The 20,472-nt window shown below is 37.2% G+C and overlaps 1 non-coding gene across 1 annotated transcript; it reads right to left on the bottom strand.

Moving 5' to 3' along the window:
- Positions 1-2,157: 2,157 nt before the first annotated feature.
- On the bottom strand, positions 2,158-2,229 carry TRNAD-GUC (transfer RNA aspartic acid (anticodon GUC)). The gene has a single exon. It is a non-coding gene; the product is annotated as a tRNA-Asp (tRNA).
- Positions 2,230-20,472: the final 18,243 nt, after the last annotated feature.

The raw sequence follows: 20,472 nt of genomic DNA, 5'->3' as shown, positions 1-20,472 counted from the left end.
AGTAGTTTTTTTTTTTGTTTTAAGATTAGGAAGTGCATAGCTGAGTAGGGTTGTAAAGGTTCATAATAAGTTCTTACAGCTACTCAAGTCAGAATGTGGGCATAGGGAGTAGTCATAGAGTTTTTTTACACTGTGAACACTTAAGTCTACAGTCAGTGTGGCACCTCGTGGCTCATAAGGGGATGTCCAAACCATAACAGTAGTTTTTTTTCAGATATTCCTTCATCTCAGGACAAATCGAGTGACTCAGCCGGGTTCGCGGAAACTGCTTACACATCTATAATCACTCTAGCTGGTGTTGGATAATAATCAAGGGAGCCACAAAGAAGATGAGGGGAAAACATGAGGTGTAAGTTATTAGAAAAGGATAAAAAGAAAAATGACTCATAATTTTAAGTAAAACATGAAAAAACCCTTCAAAAGCTAGGTTAGCTAGAAAAGTAGTTAGTAACTACCGCCTTATATATACAGCGATTCTATATTATGATACCATACGTTGGTATACACTCTTGTTTGCATAGATCTTGCCATCAAATGGTAAATCTAACTGTACATGTGTTTAGCATGATTTATTTACTATATTAGAAAGTTTTATCATGTTTAATACATCATAAGATTTTATTTTTGAGCCCATGAAAATCAACAGATCACAATTCATGAAAATATGGATATAGTTTTAAAATGTTATAAAAACGTCATATTTGAGTCGACTTTAACACATGAAAGCAATAAATAGTATATGCTAATTAAACATCATCCATAGGATTTTGCTTTTGGAGCTTAGATCTATGTAAATCATGTGTACCACTATAAAAGCGCGCGCCCACACACACACACACATATATATATATATATATATATATATATATATATATATATATATATATATATCAGTAACATGACACCTTTCAGCCTGTAGGAGACATCTAAACCATAACGGTGGTTTCTCCTTATTACGTCAAAAAGTTGACCAAGTTTTTTTCGTAGAGTTCCAATAACATGGTGGTGCCTCATGCCAATTGGATGTGAAGGCTATTTTGATCGTGGTCATAATTATCCAGATATTTTCAGAAAAGGGAAAATGAAGAGAAGTTTGCAATATTTTCAAATATCATGATTTGGTCTTAGCATTAACCTATTTTATTTTCCTTTCTTTTATGACTTTCAGAGATTCTCCAAAAAAAAAGATAAGGTTTATTGATTGTAGTTACCCATGAGTTAATCGCTCCAAAGGGGTTTAGCATAGTGGGATGGGGCCTAGGCTGCTGGGCAAGTGGTCTAAGTTCAAATCTCATGGGCATCACCCCGTGCGTAAGCCGAAGCGTGTCGACTCTTTGAAGGCAAGGAGTAAGCCCATGAAGTTTTATGCTGCTAAGACACTAATCATGAGTACAGCAGGTAGAGCCAATGCGGCTAAGTCTCTGATCTTGGGGCGGTTTCTCGGTGTAAATATATAAAAAAAAAAGTTAGCAAATTAATCAAATTTTGTCATAGTTTGTTGAATAACATAGTGGTGCCCTCTTTGGCCCGGGTAGGGCAGGTTTAGCCAACACAACTAGGCCTATGATTTCAATGGCGTTTTCTCTGTCCTACATTAATAAAAACATGGTGGTGATGCTACCAATGTTATTTCAACCCTACTGGAAAACATCAGGACATCTTCAGGAAGTGAAAAATCAGAGAAGATTTGTTATATTCTAAGATATCATGATTTTAATGCAATAATTAATATGTTTTTAATCCTTATGTTCTTTAAAATTTTCCAAAAAAATAGTATTACTTTTTTAATGTATCATGAACTTTAAGAAAATGCCAATACCTATCTTTGTAACATTGAATTTGACGCACCAACAGGGGTTCCGCTAGTCTGGCAGGAGCAGTTAGTGCACGTAGCATTGTGTTGGGATGTTGTAAGTTCGAATCCCAATTGTGTACATGGTTGTATAACTGTTAAGGGTCTGCCTAACCCCAGCTTTCTCTATAAAAAAACATTGATTTTGACGCATCTCAAGAATAAAGCTCTTCAAGATAAGAAACTTTCTTTTTATTTCCGGCTTCAGATACAATAGGTACATTAAAATAGTTGGATAACTTTATTCAAAGAATATATTTGCCAGACGAAGGTACAATTTTTAGAAATATAAAAAAAGGAATAATCGCCGTTGCCGGGGATCGAACCCGGGTCACCCGCGTGACAGGCGGGAATACTCACCACTATACTACAACGACTTGGATGTTACCTTGATTCCACTTAAATAAATAAATTCCTTTTCTTGAATTCTTTTCCCATTGCTATCTAAAATTTGTAACCTATGATCAAGAAGACTGGGCTCAACCCCACTTACATGAGAACAAGATTTACCAATCATTTTAAATAAATGAAACATTTTTATTAATTTATGCTTGGACAATGAACACCTCCCTCTGGCATTCCTTCATGCTTCAAAGAGAGTCCACTAGACCCGTGTGCAGAAACGCTTAAATTGATCTATTCCAGTTCATGCATATGGCCGATGATACGCTCATGACATATTACAGACAATATTTTATTATTTTTAATAGTTTTAGTAATATTAAATTTCAATCATAAATATATGTTTATATATTAAAATATCAAAGAACATTTTAAATTAATTAAAATAAAGAAAAAGAAAAAGTGTATGCTCTCGTCTCTTATTTTTCAAAAAGTTTGCCAATTCATGTCTAAAACTCGCATCAAGACATAGTTCATTGTAGATGCACTTTATGACGGTTTTTTTTTTTACACTACAAGAAATCCGATCTTTACTAGGGCTAAATTAGTGCCAATAAAAGTATGCCTAGCGCCGGTAGTTTTGCCAGTAAAAGTGTTGCCAATAATACATTTATTAGTATTGATGCATAGTGCCAATAAATGTGTTTTTATTGACAATAAAATACCGCCAGAAAAAACAAGTATATTCTAGCACTAAATTAGTGCCAGAAAAAGCCTTTTCTAACACTCAAATAGCAAAAAAAAAGCCTTTTTTAGCGCTAAAATAGTGCAAAAAGGTTTTTTCTGGTGCTAAAAAAACACACACAAAAAACCTTTTTTGGTATTTTTTAGCTTAAGTGATAGTTTTTCGTTAATTTAATTTTTTTCATGTATAACCTACTCATACATTCATTTATTCATTCTAAAATGAACTTACTTATACACGTATTCATTCATTTAAAAATGAGCTAGTTCATACATTTATTCATTTCATTCATTCAAAATGAACTTGCTTGGACATTCCATTCATTCTAAAATGAACATGCTCATACATATATTTATTTTTTGCATTCAGTATGAATCAACTCTTACAATTATTCATTCATTCATTTGAAAATGAATCTGCTTATACATACATTCATTCATTATACATACATTCAATCATTCATTCAAAAGTGAATATGCTCATACGTGTATCCATTCATTTAAAAATGAATTAGTTCATACATTCATTCATTTCATTCATTCAAAATGAACCTGCTTATTCATTCATAAATGAACATGCTCATACATACGTTCATTTTTTGCATTCAATATAAACCAACTCTTATAATCATTCATTCATTCATCACCAAAACAAGCATGTCATATATACATTTATTCATTGAGTTAACTTGAAGTAGTTCATACTTCTCATTCATTCTAAATTATGCTTATCATCCATTTCATTCATTTTATTCATTCAATAATGAATATCCATAACTCTAATATTCACATTTGAACTATGTAACTCCAACATTCATATTTGAAGTCATGCAAAAAATATAATATTTAAAGTATACGTACACACACAACTATATATATTTCTTTCTTTAACCCTCCATAACTCCAACATTCATAATTGAACTTAAAAACATAGAATATTAGAGAAAATTCATGAATTAATATGTTAGACATAACTAATAAAAAAATATTTTATTTCAAATATACAAACAATTTTATAGCTCAATAAGAGTACTATGTTGCTTGAGGCTCTTCCTAAGCTCGCACCTAAAGTTTCCTTAGACTTTTGCACATTCTTTCAACACGTATGCTTTCATCATCTCAAGAATGCCAAACTTTTCCTGCAAATACAATACATATCTTACATATAGTTGAATGAATAAATATTACAATTACAAAATATATTATATACATATATAAGAAATATATATACCAACACTAAAGTTCAAGCATCATTCTTGTAAGAATCTAGCAATACATGCTAGGAAAAAAAAGTAAAGCTGTGTGGTCAGGATCTCGTGTGATTATTTCTACAAAGCAATTTAGTTATTGTGCATCTTACCCTATGGGTTGGCCATACATATTAATGTCAAACTTATGCTTCTAATGATACACATATAGAAGCATCCATTTAAAATTTAACAATAAGTTATCAATATTTATAACAAAATAAGCATGCATTCAATAATATATTACAAAATATGATTTATAATGCAAAACCCCTAAAATTTAAATTATACATGAGAAAGGAAATTAGATTTAACATGCATTCATTAAGAAAATTGCAAAAATATGGATTAATATGCAAAGCCCTAAAATTTAACTTATACTAAAAAGAAATCTAATTTAAGGTGCATTCAATCAATATATTATAAAAATATGAATATCACAAAAAGCACAAACATATTACCAAATAAATGAAAACCTACCACTATCATATAGACATTCTCCTATGGGTGTGTCAATTGGGCTTTCAATGTTTGTTGCAGTGATATTTGTCATGACTTAATTTATATCAACATCGCCATTTATACTTTGAACAACATCAATAGCATGTGGTTCACTACCTCAATGTGGTTATTGTGCATCATCATTCATGTCATGCAATTCACCTACCTTTTTGTTGCATATATCAAATAAATTTCATGGTTTTGTTCTAATAATAACCTATCAATATATAATAGTATGATCTTGCACATAAAAGTTTTATTCTACTTGAGATGCAAACACATAGGGTTTGTCCTCCATGTAACTCAAGTTATGTTGGCAAGTGTAAAACCAAATTTATCTTTCTTTATTTCTTTTGGATGATGATTGAGGATATCATACTATTCACACTTGAATAGAACAAATAACATATCTTCACTATATTCACCTTCAATGATGTTAGTAATGTATGCATAATAGATGACAACACCAACTATCAGGTTTCTATCTCTTGCACTTGAATAACTTGAAGTTTGGGCACTGACAAAGTCATAACTAAATATATATGTGATATAATGTTTGATTTTATAAGGATTGGTGAATAAAATTTTATAAGGTTTAAAAATCAATGGTTTAAAATTTTTATAAAATTTAGAGGCTCAAAAAATCATTTTTTAAACTAAAAAACATGATCCAGGTGTCTAATTTCTAGAAACTTACCATGTTCAACATATGTACGAGGGTCATAATTATAAATAAAAGCAAAAAGTCTATTAAAACCCATTTTATATATTTCATTTTGCATCTTTTCATTACTTCATCCTTCAGTTTGACAGACACAAGGAAGAGAAATGAGTAGGCATGTGATCAACAATTTAAAAAATTTGATGAACAATAACAAATTGGCCAAAAGCGTGGCGACTCCCTCGAGCAAGGGGTAAGCCCGCAAAGTTTTATATTGCTAGGACAATGACCATAAGTACAATAGACAAAGCTAGCATGACTTGGTCTCTGATCCTTGGGGGTGGTTTCTCTGTGTAAATATCAAGAAAATAACAAATGAGCCAAGTATATAACTAGCTCATGGATTCCATGACATTTCCTATAGAAACTTTTGAAAAGGATATTAAGCAATGTCTTGTAAATGGTAGTTGAAAGGAGTTTATGCATAAATCGCCATCCTAGCTATCAATTCCCAAATAGAGCCTTGCAAGTGATGGTGATAGTTTTAAAACTTAGAAGATCATTAACCAATATATCAAACTAAGGTAAAGAACACAAGTCAATCTTATACACAATTCAATCCATTTAAGTGTGGGGATCATTACCCCAGGGTATATTCCAATTAGAATGATGCAGGAGCATGAAGGAAGGGAATCCAGGTGCAGAATCCACTTGTGGATCCAAAAAAATTTATTAGTTTGTTTGGGTTTTGTTTATATATCAGATCTATCCAAAATTCATCATAAAATTAGGGTTTTCATTAGTTGCTTATAAATATTTTATATGTGGATTTGTAGATGGTTGGTTCATGAATAAATTTGGAGTATTTTCTTTCAATTTAATTATTTATTTTCCATTAAATTTGAGTTTTAGTCTTTAGTTACATAGTAGTTGGTAGAAGTAGAGCTTCTTCTAACCTCGAATTCAAGGTTACATCAAAGAATCATCCAACCATAATTATTTTTAGGTTAAGTTTTCTATCAGTAGAAAGAATAAATAAAATGATCGTACTATCATTAAAAACTGGTACATTTTTTAAAATGTTTACTAATTTCTCAAAATCCATGTCATGTCCAAAATTGTCGATTCTTGACTTTATGTAAACATTTTTACCTTTTGTACAAGTGAATTTGCTAATGTAAGACTCATAATTTTTTAGTAAAAATTCTGAATAAAAATAAGAGATATTTTATGTAAATTTATTGTATTAACCCAGAATGCAAAATAAATGAATTTTGTAGAACCAATTATACTTAGGATGTATATATTCTCAGGGATATACGATCAAATAATCAAAGAGTTGTAACTTACTCGGTGAACAAAATTAAGAAATTTCGTGGAGCCAATTCGCTTTATCTCGTCGAGACAAAGAAAATGGTGAACTCATATTTTTTTCATGAAAAATATTAACAAAACTCTGAAAATTTGCAGGCCCCATAAAAATATCTTGTGGGCCCCATATAAATATCTCACAAAAATATCTTATGGGCCCCACATAAATATATCATGAAAATAACAAGTGGGGCCCACATAAATATCTCATGAAAATATCAAGTGGGCCCTATAGGGACATTGATGTCATTATGTTACTTTGCCTTTAAGTTTGGATCTTGGATCAGGTGCACTAGATCAAAACCGGAACACACCTGGATCTAAGATCCATAAATTCTTCTATAAATAGTAGGAGAACCCTTATTAAAAATCACCCCCCTCTCTTTACATTTTCTCTCTCTAGACTCTCTCCTCTCTATTGGTTCTAGCCTAGACTAAGCCCACTTACAGTGAGGTTGGACCTATTTGGCCTAGCCTGAGCCCAGTTTGGTCAAGTCAACTTGACCTACCAGGTTAGCATTTGTCTCTGTTTCTTTATTTTGGTCTAAGCCTAGGTCAAGCCCACTTGACCTAGACTGAGCCTACTTGAGGTGAGCTTGAACCCACCTAACATAGAGTAAACCAAGTTGGGACAAGACCCCTTAACCCTAACTGGTTGACCTCCTCTACCTTTTTCTTGACTAGGTCTAACCCATCTAACATATTCTAGCCCACTTGAGGTAGGTTCAAACCCAGTTAGACCTAAACTAGGTCCAATCTGTCATTGACATAAACCTGGTCATTTCACTGTGCAGACAAGTTCTGCAAGAGACACTCTTGGTTGTAACTGTATCGAACGTAAGGACATGCCAGCCACGACCTATGAGCGCCTCAAACGTTGTATTAACCCGCCACCTTTGAATCTTGGAAGGTTTGCATGTTGTTCCCTCTCTTTCAAGTTATTTGCTTAAATAATTATTGTGTATGATGAGATTTTTCTTTTCGTATACCTTTCTAAAATAATATCTAGTTCTAATCCTTGCTTCATGCCCTCTAGGGCACCACAAGCTTGCTTTGATGTCCACACGTGTAGCCTTGCAACTATCTCTTGATATTTACGGTGAACTAAGTGTCATAGAGTCTTAATCCTTGGATTACGCTCACTAGGGCATCATAATCTTGCTTCGGTGTCCAAGCACATATCCTTGCAGCTAATTTCTTATCTACTATATATATGTAAAAATATACATATACTTTGCTTACGCATTTTGTCTTGTCATTGTGTTATATGCGCCCAAGCTTTTGCTTTACGCAATTTACTTAGCCTGATACATGATTTCACCTATCGGGCCTTGCTTATGCATTTTGTATTGTCGTCATGCTATATGTGCTCTAAGCTCCTGCTTTACACAATTTACTTAGCCCAATGTGTGATTTCACCCACCGGGCCTTGCTTACACATTTTGTATTGTCATAGCGCTATATGTGCCTAAGTTTCTGCTTTACACAATTTACTTAGTCGATGTGTGGTTTCACCCATCGAGCCTTTCTTACGCATTTTATATTGTCGTTGCGCTGTCATATGCACAGGCTCCTATTTTTACTAAATATAGTTGCGCTATAATAAGCATACAAATAATGTACAAATAATGACTGATCCCTATTGCCAAAGCAATTCCAAATGTCCTGCCTCATTCAAAATATTGTTTGGCGAAGAAATCCCTATTAAAAAAGTTTTGTATTTGCTCAAAATTGCTTTTACGTAAACATCTAAGTCACCAGCGTATGACCTAACTAAGGTCTGGATTTTCAATAAATCATGAAAGATGCAAAGTACGTATAAATCAAATATTTTCCTTTTAATTTTCTTATTTCCTCATTGTTTCCCTTTTATGCATGTTTCAGAAGGGGCAAGTGGTGAACCAGATCTACCAAAATAGCGCCTTCTAAATAAAAGCTTCAGAGAAAGAAGAGAACCTCATTCTCCTCTTGCATAAATCAATTTTTCCTATTGTAGTTGCCCTCTTCCTCCTCTGTTCTAGGTTGAGCACCAGCCTCTCCAGTAAGTCTTGTGTTTCTTACTCTGTCTATTCTCTTCTTTAACCCTCTTCTACGTCTGAGGTGAAGTCGAAGATGTTGGCCAGCCTAACCCCTCCAATGCTGCAACTCAAAAATCGCCACTACGGTAGGATTAACATCTTGCATCCATTTCTCTTTGTCTGCAATTTTTGACAGTTTTTTATAGACTTAAAAATCCATTAAAAATCCCTTTTCACTAGAGAAAGTTGTCCTTGACATTCTGTGATTTTTTTGAGAAGAAACCCATTCCAGATCAGATCAAAATCACCCAAATACAAAATCTAGTTTCTAGATCCACAACAGGCTTATTCAATCGAAAATGGCCAGGTTCAGGCAGTTTTCGATCTTCGATTAATCTGATTTTTGGATATGTTGCAGAGAACACATCCAACTGGTCTATGTTAAATTTTTGTATGATTTCATCCACTGGATCTGGACTTATAAAGTCCAAAAGTCGAGGGGCATCCCTGATGCCAGGCGCAATTAAGATCTATCAGGCTGATCTTGTGAAGAGCATATTTCTTACAATTTTTAAGTTTTTTCTAATTTTTTCTTTTATATTGAAGTCTTGTTTGTCTACTTTATATCCTAATTTTTTCAGAATTTTGTTTGATATCAGAGCATGGAGTTTTAGATGTCACAAACCAATCTGTCAGAACCTGTTAGGAATCCATCCAACCAACACTGTTAACGTCATTTTATGCTCATTTTTTGGTCAAATCGAGCCAAGTTTGGGGTTGTAGCTCATTGACAAACACATGAACCTATAGTTAAAATTTTGCGACCATCACTACTTGGAGCAGTCAGTGGCATAGATTTTAACAGACCGAGTTTTTTGGGTCTGTCGCAGGATAACATAGTTTCAATTAGGCTTAATGCACGAGCTTAGGTGTCGGTTGACCCGAGTCAATTTTCAGTGTTTTCTTTCATTTTTATTCCATCTCAAGTTATTTTTAGGTTGTCTAGAGTCAGTTCAAGCATTGGTTCAAGTTTGTCATACATTTAATTAGATTAAGTTTGGTTTGTGCATCCACTTAGTCGATCTAATCTACTCGACCCAATCGGTTAGCGCAAGAAAGGGGCAGATTTGTCTTTTCACTTTAGTAGAGGTTCAAAGCAGACCCAACAGAATTTTTGAGGTCTAACCACGTATGTTATAGTAGACCATACGCTGATTTTTGTCAGAAAATCAGACTTCATCTATTTATAAAATCGGTCCAGCCAGCTAGGCTCGAGTCTAGCCGGTAGTGCGGTCTAGTCATTGTGTTGGACTAAACCCTATGCATAGTCGTGTCCTACCATCTTGGATTACATTTACGTCTGTTTTTAGAGTTGTTTAGGTATGCATTTTCTTTGACTTAGTGTGCATATAGGTCTGCATTTAGCATCTAAGGTTTAGATTAGGTTAGGTTGTACTAACTCTTGCGCAAGCAAGTTTATTTTCTTTTTGTGTTTGCAGTGTTTTACAGGTGAAGGTAGCCCTCTTGCGTACATAACTGTGACAAGGACATTGAGTGGCTGTTCTCATTTGTATTCATTTCTATTTTTATTTCACTTAGTTAAGTAGGGCCTTAAGCCATGTTTTAAATCGAGTTGTATTAATTTTTGCTTGACACTTGTAATAGGCTTAGTACTCGATTGCTTTCACACATTTTTTTATTTTAAGGCAATAAAAAAGTGTGAATTGAGTGGAATACGTAGTCTTACTTCGTTCCATGTGGATTCGACCCAGACTTCACCACTTTAGTATGCGAACCGGTTATTGAAATTTGGTGTACGGTTTACACTTGCTTTTTATTGAAAAATATATTTTAAAATCAAAATCACACCAAATTTTTGGTGTCGTTGCTAAGGTACGACGCATAAGGCTAGGTATTCACTTTATTGCCTAGTGTTCGTTCACGTATATTTAGGATTGCTAGCTTGCCTTTGTTAATTATTTAGGATTGTTAGTTTAATTTCTTTCTTTATGTTAGGATTGTTAGTTTGCTTTCATAAATTAACTAGGATTGTTAGAACCATGCTTGTGTGTTAACCCTACAACTATCTTATTTTTACTGCCCGACCTACCTAATTAGGGTAACCAACTTAGGTGATCGTGCATCTAGTTTGCTTATTGTCAAGATAACCCTATTGTTTCAAGTGTGTGATTGACAGTTTGTTTGCTTTCGTTATAATTGCATGCTTCGTGGTGTGGTTTAATCGCAATTGCACGGTAGTGTAGGTAGAAAACCACTTCTAGGACATTTGCTATATCAGGTCTAACTGCGGTATATGCAAGGGTGATGCTCCCAAGACCTTCAGCTCCAACCCGAGCTTTCCAATCCAGAACAGTTGTTTAGGAGCCGCTCGCCACAAGCTAGAGCAATAGGTGAGGAGGTCCCAACACACCCACTTAGAGAGTACTTCATTCCTAATGAGTACACCCCAACCTCTTGCATCACAATACCAGATGTAGGGGCAAACACCTTTGAGATCAAGACCAATATTATTCAAATGCTTCCATCTTTCTATGACCTTAGTAATGAGGATCCTTATCATCACCTTGATGAATTCCTAGAAATTTGTTCGACTGTGCAAATTCACAATTTTGATGATGATGCCTTAAAACTCATGCTCTTTCCCTTCTCTTTGAAAGATAAGGCGAAGCATTGGTTAAAGTTCATTGACTCGATTTGGATTACCACATGGGAGCAACTTCAAAAAGAATTTTTAAAGAAATATTTTTCCATTGATAAAATGAATAAGTACATGAAAGCAATCACTAACTTCCTGCAGTTGGAAGGAGTGCAATTCCATGAAACATGGGAAAGGCTCAAGGATTTCTTGAGAAGATGTTCTCACCACTAAGTACCTAAATAGCAGTTGGTGCAATATTTTTATTACTGTCATACTGAGAAGAACCATCATATGGTGAATGATATTTTCTCTCAGTTGTTAGTCGTTCTCCTTTTGGGTTGTCATTTAGTTAGCCATTCATTTTATAATAAAACACATCATAATAAATGACTGAATGGTCTTGACTGGATGAAGAATTTTGCATGGAGGTGCCTATAGGATTAAACAAAAAAATTAATTAATTAGATGATTATGATCACTGTACTTTTATTATAGTTATGTTTATCTTTATTATTTCTATTGAAAGCATTCCTATGATAATATGATGTTTAATATTAACATGTTATGATAATGTCTTTCTTGAAATTTAACTATTGTTGAGATTCGGTTAAATGTATGCTATGATATGTTGTGTGTTGTTATAATACATGCTTATGTGTGCTTTTTGAATGCAACGTTAATGTGTGTCCTACGAAAACTTGGTTGGGAGTCTAACCCTTTACTTTTAAAATGCACATATAATTAATGAGTGATGAGCAGTTGTGGGATGTTGAAGGAGTGCCATGTGAACCTATTCTTTTATTTTATTTAGATCTCGTGAATTTTATTTACTCTGATAACTGTTTATTTAATTGAACCATTGATATAAATTATTTAATTATAGAATGACTGGTTTTGAATAGTTTATGGTTTGTTGATGTTGTCTTAAATACCTATAACATGCCCAAAATGTTTAACCATTTTCAAAATAATGTTAGCATTGTGAATTTTAAAGTATATATGATTTTAAAATAAAAAGATTTTACCACTTGGACATCTTTTCTCGAATTTAGTTTTAGGGACTATAAAACGCTGGTGCTTGCACAAGCTAACTACTTAGAGCCCAATTCGGTTAAGACAATGTCATAGATAAGACCTTGTATTTTAAAAAAAATTACATATTTTTCGATTAAAATTTTGGGATGTTACAGATGGATGGTTTCTACAAATCTGGCCTCTAGAAGTTTTTGACGCAGGGAAAAGATAGAAAAAATGAAATTCTTTTTTGATCTAGTTAGGCACTGCGCTAAATAGGGCTAACAGTAGGACATAGGGAGAATATCGATCTCTCCAGGTGGGCTGTTGTTGAGAAAGTCGTGGAAGATGAGAAGGAGAAAAGGCATTTCCTCTAGAACTAGGGCTTCATGAACAGGGTGAACAAAAAAACAATCAATCTGTTAATTTTATTCATAATTAATCAAGAATAATAACACTTATTTATAGAGTCTACCAAAGTGTTATAAATGAAATAAGAGTCAATGAAAATAAGAATCCAAATAGGAAAGGGCATCCTCAAATCCCTATAAGAGTGGGTCTCTTGAGCAAATTTATATCTCAAACCATCATGAATTAGTATGGGGCGATAGTTCATAACAACCCACCCCTCTCAATCTCGCCTTATCCTCAAGGCGAGAACTCTGGATTACTGCAACAACTGTTTCTTGTCACTCTCGGAGTCAAACATTTTCCTAAACTACTTATCTTGATAACCCTCTAACCAGATAAAATGTATCATAATCTAATAAGAATATGAATATTGGATCTAATCACTAAATCCCATATATGTTATAAATAAATATCAAAAAATGCAAATAAAACTAATTGGTCTCTTATGTAACCAGGTCTTCAGTGTTGCTCAACATCATTCTCCCCAAGCATGAGAAGATTTGCCCTCAAGTGTGGATCTGCTTGCATTTTTTTCAATCTCACTCTACCACGTGGTTAGGAAATCGAACATAGAAAGGTTTTTGGACAAGATCAGATTGGACTTGGTAAGTAGATGGATGGGTATAAGCAGGATCTGTTTGGCTTAAATCAAGTTTGGGATTACTTGAGTCATTGTGGATTAGATCTTGACTTGAAAGAAGGGTTTGGGGCTAGGAGTGAGTTGGAACAGGTTCTGGCTAGTAGAACCAGTTTCCATGTCTGAATCAAGGGTAATCTGAGGTTATGGGGGTGAACCAGGTAGTGAGAACCGATTCTGTTTTGAGTTGGTTCTCACCCACCCATCGTGAGTGGGTCTCTCATTATGGAGAAGAGGGCATGATGAAGGTAGGGTTAGGAAACCCCTCACCTGCCTCCCATGGTGGGACTTTGTTAGAGGTAGCAGGCGATGACCGCCATGGCTATCATCAGCTAGGGAGGGCCAACGGTAGCTCATCGTCCAATCCCATATATGTTACAAATAAAGATCCAAAAATGTAAATAAAACTAATTGGTCTCTTATAGACCCAGGTCTTCTGTGTTGCTCTGCATCATTCTCCCCAAGTAGCAAAAAATTTGCTTTCAAGTATGGATTTGCTTGCATTTTTTCAATCTCGTTCTACCATGTAGTTAGAAAATCGAACATGGGAAGGTTCTTGGACATGATCTGATTGGACTTGATAAGTAGATAGATGGGTATAAGTAGATTCTGTTTTGTTTAAATAGAGTTTGGGGTTACTTGGGTCATTACGGATCATATATAGACTTGAAGGAAGGGTTTGGGGCTATGAGTGAGTGAGTTGGAAACTGGTTCTGTCTGAATCAAGGGTAATATGAGGTTGTGGGGGTGAATCAGCTAGTGAGAACTGATTCTATTTTGAACCAGTTTCAACCCACTCATCGTGAGTGGGTCTCTCATGATGGAGAAGGGGGTAGGGTGATGTTAGGATTAGGAAACCCTTCATTGGCCTCCCATGGTGGGACTCCGTTGGAGGTAGCATCTGACAACAACCATGGCTGTTGCCAGCCTGGGAGGGCTAGCAGTGGCTCGCTAGCCATTTCCCAAATTGAGTGGTGGTTGGCCGCTTTGCCCGAGAGAGAGAGAGAGAGAGAGAGAGAGAGAGAGAGAGGTGGTTCCTCCATCACCAACGCGTTGTGGGTGTTAGGAAGCTCCCACCAGTTGGTGGGGATTGCACTGGCTAGCCATGGTCGGTAAAGGGTCAGTCTGCGGCGATGCCTCTGTTGATCTGGCTCCCGTGCTGCAAAGAGAAGGGGTCAGCTGGGGTCTCCTCCACCACGAGTTGTGCTTTTGACCATCTGTGAGGGCGATAGCTAGCCAGGTCTGGCCGATGGGAAAATGTCAGATGGGTTCCCGCCAGTGGTGCCGCCCTATCCCATTAGACTAGTCACAGGATGGAGAGGGTGGCGTGAGGTTTTGTGCCCATCCCACCTACCACCTTTGTCTGTTTGGCAATTGGCTGAGGCTTTCTCCAACCTAACGAGTGAACGGGTTCGAGACGGGCATGAGCCCTTATTGCTGTGACAACCTCTGTCAGATCTGTCTCCAAGAATGCATTTCTGTCATATGATGGCATGGTTGACAGAAGGGTGGTTGGTCGTAAAGAGGGAGCCCACAATGGTAGGGAGTAGGTGATGGTGGTGGTCAGGGAGACAGAGATAGAGCTCGTTGATTTGACACATGTAACTCAATTTATTTTCTTTTCTTTCATTCATCTCTACAAGCACTCATTCTATTCTAACAAACTCTTCATCTACTATGCTCTCAAGATGGTCCATGCTACTCTCAAGATTGTAGATATGCTCGATAATCTCCTCCATCATTTAAACAAATTTTAGACTCTCCGACAATTTGATCAACTAATTAAAAAAACCTAAACGCAGGAGTGTGGGCCCTTGCTGATGTGAAAATCCATGTTTGTTCATCATTCTTGGTTCCATAACAAAGCTTTTGTCTGATACCACTGTTAGAAACCTGACCCTAAGGGAGGGACAATTTCTGCATATTCAGCCTTAGAAAGGCTCTGGAGTATGGAAAATCCAAGAAACAAAGAAATCTTTTCTCGATATAGCTAGGATCAGCGTTAGATAGGGCTAACAATAGGGCATAGGGAGAACATTGATCTCTCTAAATGGGCTGTTGTTGAGAAAGACATGGAAGATGAGAGGGAGAAAATGCATTTCCTCTCGGACTGAGGTTCCATGAATAGGGTGAACGAAAAAAAAAATCTACTAATTTTATTTATAATTAATCATGAATAATAATACTTATTTATAGAGTATACCAAAGAGTTGTAAACAAAATAAGAGTCCAAGAAAACAAGAATCCAAGAATCCAAATAGGAAAGGGCGACATTCAGTCTCTGTTAGAGGGTCTCCTGAGTGAATTTGAATACCAAATGATTGTGAATGGGTATGTGGTATTGGTTCTTAACACATACTGAATATGTGAAAGTTCAGTAGGTCCGTAACTAAGGTCAAAAGGTTAACATGTATGAAGAAGGTTTGCAAGTCGTATGCATGAATGTATGAATGCCAATTGCAAATATATGATGCAAACATGCCAAACTCGAAAAAAAAATATGCAAAGGTAAGGACATTCACAAAATAAGCTTAAGACATTAACATGTTAAATAAATTTGCATTACATTAACAAAAGGTTCATACTTAATATTTGTGAATGTCAGACTTTGGGAAGACCATGACATGCATTTATGGACATCTTGACTTTATGTGAATTTTTAGTTAAAAGAGGTTTGCATGTCATCTGTGCGTAGGTCAGGACATCCATAAATTCATGACTTGAATATGTTGAGTTCAAACTTTTAAATTTTAAAAGGTTCACATATAGTATTTGCGAAAGTCATGCCATACATTTGAGGACATGCTTACTTTATGCGTTTTTTTGTTAAGAGAGGTTCACATGGTATCTGTGTGAAGGTTTGAATGTCAACAACTGTATGACACGAACTTGCTGAACTCAAATGAAAAAACATGTGAAGGTAATGATATTTGCAATATACATTTGTGAAGGTCACAACATACATTTGTGAACATCCTGATTTTATGTGAGTTTTTAATTAAAGAAGGTTCACATAGTATCTGCATGAAGGTTTGGACATTCATAAATATATGACGTGAACCTACCAAGCTCAAAATTTTAAATTCTAAAAGGTTCGCTTTAGGGTTGCAAATATCAGAAGATTCACATATTTTATAAGTGAATCTCTTGTATTCAGATTCAAGTTAGTCATGTTCATAAATTTTTTATGTGAATTTTATCAGGTCCATGAATTTTTCATGCTAATGTCCTTGTTATTGAGATGTTGCAACCTTTGGGCGACGTACATATCTATATCAGGAACATCAATAGATTCACTTGTGAAAAATGAAAAAATATCCTAAAAAGGTCAGAAATTAGCAATTTTGAGCATAGGAGAATTTTAGCAAATTAGTAAGCATTTTCAAAATGCACCATTTTTGAAGGACAGTATAATCATTTTTTGAAGAGAGTATCTCTCTTGGCCCAACACAAGCTTGCTCACACAGCTAGGATGATGCATGATTGCTTGTTCTCGTTTGTTTATTCCATTAATGATTCTCCATGTGCACACTCATGTTATGAGTAATGTAAACATCTTCCTTGTAGGTGAGGAGCCAATCTCATGGTTTTACTATCTAACTAACTAGGGGGCCTTTTCATGGTTTTGCAATCACATTGCAAACTTTAGTGTGTTGTTGCACCTGATCCACCATCCATCTTTTGTTGCACCCCATAACTGAGGCTGTATCCCAGAGATGAAGGATGGTCAGGTGCAACGGCACACTCAAAGTGTGCAATCTAATGGCACCTGATCCGCCCTCCCTTTCCATGTGAGTTTCAGATAGGGATGGCAGTGGGGCGGGTCGGGGCGGGGGACAAGGTTTCCACCCCCGCCCCGCCTCAAAATTTTATCCTCCACCCCCGCCCCGCCTCCGCGGCGGGGATGGATTTTATCCTCCACCCCCGCCTCCATCCCCGTTTCATACCCTTCATCCCCGGTCCAAACGGGGATGAGGCGGGGCGGGGCGGGGATATTGCGGGGAAAAGTGGTCGGGGCGGGGTTGGGGATTAGGCGGGGATCGTGGCGGGGACGGGGCGGGGCGGTGAAAAGTGCACGTCCACCCCCGCCCCGCCTCCGCGGCGGGGATGGATTTTATCCTCCACCCCCGCCTCCATCCCCGTTTCATACCCTTCATCCCCGTTCCAAACGGGGCGAGGCGGGGCCCCGCTTTCCCCCGGTCCACTGCCATCCCTAGTTTCAGACTCTACTAGAACGGTAAGATATTGTGAGTAGGCTTATTCATATGAGAGAGAGAGAGAGAGAGAGAGAGAGAGAGAGAGAGAGAGAGAGAGAGAGCTGTCTCTTTCCATTGGCTTAAGTCGGATCTTGAAAATTGGCATACATCTACTCACGTATACACACACGAACAATGTCAATAAGGAAAAAGTCCAAGCATGTAAATGGCTAATCACATTTACTAAAACCTGTTTATACTATAGGCTAAGAACCGTTTTAACAGTTCCATCCAAATTTACATTTGATTATGATAGTAAGATCAAAGTTTTCAATAGAGGTGGGCAATGGGGCCGGCCCGTCCCAGTCTGTCACAGGTCAGGCTTGGGCTTATAAATTAGGTCCAAACCGGGCTTTTGGTCCTGCCCTACCCCGCTAGTTCCGTGTGTGTGTATATATATATAACAAAAAGCTGTAACGCTGAATAACTTAATGACAAACAACGTTTGTTCATCGATTTTTGGAATTTTTGTCTCTTTAGTGGCCGTTCTAGACTGCTGCTAAAGTGATGAATGGAAAACCGACCTTTGGCGCGGTCTAGAACTGTCGCTAAAGGTCTTTTTTTTTTGTATAATCAATGCCCATTGCTGTTCGTGCGCGAAATCAGCGGCAGGCACACGTTCAACTACAATGGATGACTTACACCCCACTCTCTATATATGTAGAGTACTGTGCCCGAACAGGATCATTGAGTTCGACCGAGTCTGATCCCTTTGGAACACCAAATAAATCCATGAGCGTGAAATAATGAACGACATAATGAATCAGACAACTCTGAGTGGTCTTGTGGGGGCATTCAAACTGCCCTAGGATGGTCATGAAAGCTATTATGAGAACAGGTTGAGATTAAAAGTGTCATTTTGTGCTCTAAAGTTTGAAATTTCAGTCATTTTTTTCATCTCAAAAATCGTGTGACAAATCCTTAGGGAGCATACTTCGAAGAACAGTCCCTATGGATGGCAGTGGACCCGGGGACCACAAGGCCTCGTCCGGTTTGGTTTGGACTGGGGACGAAGGAAGCAGATCAGGTCATGCTGAAAATGATCGTTTTTGCTCATTCGTGGCCATCCTATTTGCATTCTAAAAAGCTCAAAAGTCAACAAAACCACTTGGCATTCATCCAAAATGCAAACAGACGGCCAGGATGTTCGCATGAGCAAAAAAGCTCATTTTCAGCATGACCTGATCTGCTTTCGGGGATGAAGGGCATAAAATGGGGATGGAGGCAGGCAGAGCCGGACTTGTAAAGAGGCCAATGAGACTTGGGCCTCTGGGCCCTGGGCAAAAAAAAAAATTTTAGGGGCCCATTTTTAATAGAGATTTCATTTTTAACGGGGACCAAAAGCAGCAAAAAAAAATTTACGGGCCCCAAAAAATTTGAAGGCGCTGCCCTCGAACTCCTACTATTAATAGGGGGCTCAAAAAATTTCGAGGCGCTGCCCCCAAACTCCTACTATTAATAAGAGGTCTAATTTTAGGGAGCCCATTTTTAATAGGGGCTCAAAAAAATTCGAAAGCCCTGCCCCAGAACTCCTGCTATTAATAGGGGGCCCATTTTTTTCCTCTGCCTCAGGCCCCATAAAACACAGGTACGACCCTGGAGGCAGAGATGAAGGTTAAAATCTATCTCCCTATAGAGATGGAGGCAGGGATAGACTTACTTATTCCCCGCCCTGCCCCATCCCCATCTCAATCCCCGCTCCTCCCCACCCCATCTCCAATCTTTCATGGGATGACTATATACCATGGGGGACATGAAACCGGGATGGGGATGAACGTGGAGGTTAAAATCCATCCTCATGTGGGGATGGAGGTTCAGATTTTGAAATGGGGCAGGGGTGGAGACCTTGTCCTCCGCCCCCGCCCCGGTCTACTGCCATCCATAGGGGATGTACACTTTCTTTCATCCTGTTTGTGATTCCCGTTAGTAAAATAATTAAAATATCTTTAGTTATTTAATAAAATTATATATAACTCTTATATTGATAATATTAAAATTTTAACTCTGAAGCCTAAAATGACCATTTTAGCTTCTTAAGTTCTCCTTCCTCTCTTTCTTTTTGTCGGCACGGTCAACCTTTTTGGCCTTTTCTTAAGGCTCCTCATGCTGCTCTGCATGACAACTCAACACTCTCGATAGCTCGACCTCTCCTTCTTCTAGCAAATGCAACCATAGAAGATGAAGTTGATAAAATTTGGTGAGATGCGGGAACGGGAATAGGATGAGAGAGACTAGGGCCATGAATGAAGACAGGAACGATAAATTTAAGACAAGGCGGGGATGGAGGTCCAAAGTCTGCCCCGTCATGAGGATTAACGGAAGATGAAGGTCACTAATTTGAGACAAGACAGTGATGAAAACCTTGTCCCCCGCACCCATCCCGATCTACTGTCATGCAGTTATACAGCCATATACCATTGGGATTCGAACTTGCAACGTCCCAAGACAAGGTGTCGTGCACTAACTGCTCCTGCCAGACAAGCGGAGACCCTTTATGTAATTTCACAAACTATACTTGGCTCCGCATGTTAATCAGACCTCCCGGGTCCAACCCGGATAGTTAATTGGACCCTTTCTTTGATACCAAGCTCTCAACCTACTGGATACAGTACGGGTCTAGACCGAGCCATACCCGAACCGTTGGCACTCCCTGGACCGGATCTGGATCGCACCCACTGGAAAGCTCCGTTTAATGTGAAGAGACTTTCTCGTCATTAAAGTTAAAATCCAAGGGTAAAAGGAAAAAAATCCTCTCCTCT

Source organism: Nuphar pumila, chromosome 3 (genome assembly GCF_984573655.1).
Source record: "Nuphar pumila chromosome 3, dmNupPumi1.hap1.1, whole genome shotgun sequence".
Lineage (NCBI taxonomy): Eukaryota > Viridiplantae > Streptophyta > Magnoliopsida > Nymphaeales > Nymphaeaceae > Nuphar > Nuphar pumila.
Note: the sequence above shows the minus strand (reverse complement) of the source record. Positions and strands in the feature narration are given on the sequence as shown.